General features: G+C 34.0%; 1 pseudogene; it reads right to left on the minus strand.

The window, feature by feature from the left end:
• Positions 1-211: 211 nt before the first annotated feature.
• LOC127655655 (trypsin-1-like) lies at positions 212-1672 on the minus strand (annotated as a pseudogene).
• Positions 1673-3891: the final 2219 nt, after the last annotated feature.

A 3891-nucleotide genomic window follows, 5' to 3' on the forward strand; every position in this document is an offset into this window, starting at 1 on the left:
ATATAGTCCCATTAAAAAGGTTGCTGTGTCAGCATTTATATGAGTGAGCACATTGTAACATTATGGGTTGGGAGATACTATAATTAAAAAACATTTAATAACATAGTGTCCATTTAAATTAAAAGAGAAACAGTTATACCTGTTTGAAGCTGAATGTTTTTAGATATATTTCAGAAAAAATTTACTTCGAATCAAAAGGTTAAACAAACATTTAGTTGTTAGCTATGATGCTGAAGACCCAGTGAAGGTAGCGGCACACCTCAGCATAAACCCCAGGAAAGCCTGCTTCAGCACAGCTGCAGCCCCAAGAAACAACTCCTCGCAGTTCCCCATTGCACACTACAGGGCCACCAGAATCACCCTGGGAACAAATGTTTTTGTGTGAAAAAAGATAGAGGTGAAAAACAGTGGTTATCATTAGTCTGTATGAAAACACACATAAAAAATGAAAAGTTTAGTGCACTAGACTGCTTCCTAAGACTGTACCTGACATGAGTCTTTACCTCCCTCTAAGAATCCAGCACAGAACCTGGTATCACTTATTTTCCATCCATATGCACCCTCACACTGTGACCTTGAAAGTACAGGCAAATTCAAACACTGCAGCTCAGCAGCATAGTCGACTGGGAAAAGAATAATCAATGTTAAAATTTTCTTTTGCAACTTTTACAAATCTATTTATTGACTGTACAGATCTTATTTCAAATGTCCAAAAGTAACTGTCATTACTCAGCCATCTCACCTCCAGTATTGATCTGATTTCCCCATCCAGAAACCAAGCATTGCCCCCCGGCAAAAGAGCAGCCGGTCGGCAGAGAAATTGGTTGCACATGTTGAAGATGGCAGGTTCACTTGACGAGCATGAAATCATTGTTATTTGTCATATCATTATAGTCTGGGTGAGGTAGCACCTTCTCTGCCCAGATCCGCTGCTCTGTGCCTTTTTCAACATACACATTGTGCTCTCCCAGCTGAACAGCCAGACAAGGAATCCTATTTAATAAACAACTGTTATATCACTGTTTTCCAGCATTTAAATCCTGCTGCTGTCCGATACATTTTAACACATACATTCAGAATAAGGATAAACTAACCTATTATTATTGTGCAACTGCATAATATCAGTCATTTTACAAGCTGTCTAAAGTGAACATGTGTTACCTATGATGAGTTTGATGATGATTTAGGTTTATGGTGTCTAAACTGTCTAAAAAAAATAAAAAATAGATACTCACGAGATATAGCAGTGAGCAGCCGAAACAACCCAGCTTTCATCAATCAAAGATGCTCCAAACCAGAGTTCCCCATCATCATAAGTGAGATAAACTTGACAGGGTTGGGAGTATGGTGGGCATTTATAACCACCAATGATTTTATCATCAGCTGTACTGCCAGCTTAATAATATTAATAAAAACATCTATTTCTTCCCAAAGTTCACTAAATAACCAAATAATGAAAACCAAATCCTTAAAGCTTGAGGAGTCTTTTATAACTTATTTTGAACACTTTGATTACTATACCGTAAATGGTATAAGATTAGTATTAAAAACAATGGCTATTGAATATTACAGAACAGTCTAGGTAGAAACTAACAATTGGCATAATAAATGATTTAAGAGAGATCTGCATTCCCACAGCCACAACCAGTAAAACAAACACAATACTCTTCATTTCAATGGTGGACAGCAAAACAGGAGGAGTGCTGACAGCCAGACAACTTTATAGAGTGTTTTTCAAAATACAGTACTAGCATTAATGTTTAGGGATAAATTCTGCACAAATACCAACAAAACAACCAATAAGATAATAACATATATTTTGGAGGTGAAAATAAGCACCTGTGAAAACAGCTCTTTTCACACAGTTTTCCACAGGTATGATAAATCCAAGGTAGAGTACACTTTTTATAGAGTAAAGCTTAATCAAATAAAGATGGATTTGAATACAGTCATATATGCAGTCAGTCACTCAGCAAGCAGACTATTGGTAGCTGAAATTAAGACAAATTATTTACCAAGCAAGGGTGAGTGATATGTAGAACCATCATTTCTATACCACCACTGTTTTCAAAAGTTCACACCATTCATGTAAAACACATGCATATAAAATACATATTCATTTTCAAATGGAGGGAGGGATTAAATGGGCTATGGCTACATCAACAAGAACATAACATGCATTTCCCACCTACAAGGAAATATAATGAACAGACAGTATTTCACTGAAATTGTAACTATTTATTAATTTCTATAATTTTGACAATTTCTCAGTTCAAATAATATCTACATCCACTGGATTTACCTACTTGTTAAACTTAAAACGTGTAAATAACAGAAATGCAGAGAAAATCAGTTTTGCGAAAGTACATTCAACCTTACCAAGAGCAAAAGAAAACCTCTCCTAGTTATTGAGAAAATGTTCGTCACAAAAATAAGTAGTCTTTAAGGCATTAAGTACACATTTATCAGCAAACAAGGGAATATGTACAGTATTTTGAGAGGGATTCTTTGAGACCAGGTTTAAAAAGGGTAAGCTCAAGTACATAATTTTTTTTTTTTTTTAAACTTGAGGTCCGTAGTTTGATGATACATCAATGCAGGTTTCTATCAAGTAAAATTTCGATATTTGCGCATTGGGTCTTATTCATGAAACGCAAGCAGAAAGTTTTTTTTTTTTTGTAAATTGTTAGTAAAATGATTCTTGGTTAAATGGCCCCATAAAATTCAATAGGACAATTTACCCAAGAATGGTAATACTTTTCACGAAAATGGCCCATTGAGTTTTATCTGATCATTGTTGAGAACATCCAAATGTTTACATTGCAAAACATTACATTTAGCAAAAAATGTATGAAAAATGTTCCTATTACCAACAAACCTATATAATGCAGTTGCATGCTGTCTTGTGCCACATAATTTTTTTTGCGGCTTAGAAGGGTCCTTTCCTCTGGACATATGCACACTTAATTCCTATTCGAGCAATGTAATGTTTCATGCTTGGATGATTCTTACTAGTTTTAAAATGTAATCAAATTTCATAGGAAATTAAATCAAGTCTTTTAATACCAAGCCATCTACAAACCTTTCACTGACCACACATCCAAGATTAAACAAAATGGAAGAGATTGGCATTATATCCACCAAGAAAAAAAAAATCTCTATATAGTCACATATTCAAGAGAAACACTACTTGTGTTTTCAAATGTGGAAAGATGTAAAACATTTTTAAAATACAAACCTAACTAACAAAGTATAACAATAACGATAACATAAAATGTCAAAATTTTTGGATTGTTTTGGTATATCCAATTAAAGACAAGCTGTGCGATCACAAATCAAACTCTAAACCAAACATAGGGATTCAGTTGGGCTGTAATGCTGGTCAAAAGTAGTTTACCCTCACAACATTTTATAACATCAACAATGAATATCTAAAAAACACCTTGGCAGTTTAATTTTTTTACCCAATTACTCAATTACCCAAGTACTCTTAAAGAACAGGGTGCCAAGAAAGTAAGAGAAACTTTGAATTAAAGAGGCCAACAAAGAGGGGAAATAAATCTGATTAAAAGAAAAACCCCTTTGTGGAAAAAAAGGTCTAAATACAACAAATGTGTCCTAAGTTGTAAGTATTGATGGTGAAACCAACATTGATTCAAGTGTATCAGTTGCATTGTATAGATTTAAAGGTAATAACACTAATTTACAGCTTTTAAGTATGTAATTACAACACATTGTTTTGTTTAAAGGACATGTTTGTACTGTGACACTCCTCATTCACAGTAATAAACAAAACTCTAAGAGAGAGCTAAAATAAATCAGTGTAACAGAGTACTATGAGCCAGAAAAAATATGAGTAATAATCAGCATCTTTAAAAACATTTCCACAAA

The sequence above is a fragment of the Xyrauchen texanus genome, chromosome 15 (assembly GCF_025860055.1).
Source record: "Xyrauchen texanus isolate HMW12.3.18 chromosome 15, RBS_HiC_50CHRs, whole genome shotgun sequence".
Lineage (NCBI taxonomy): Eukaryota > Metazoa > Chordata > Actinopteri > Cypriniformes > Catostomidae > Xyrauchen > Xyrauchen texanus.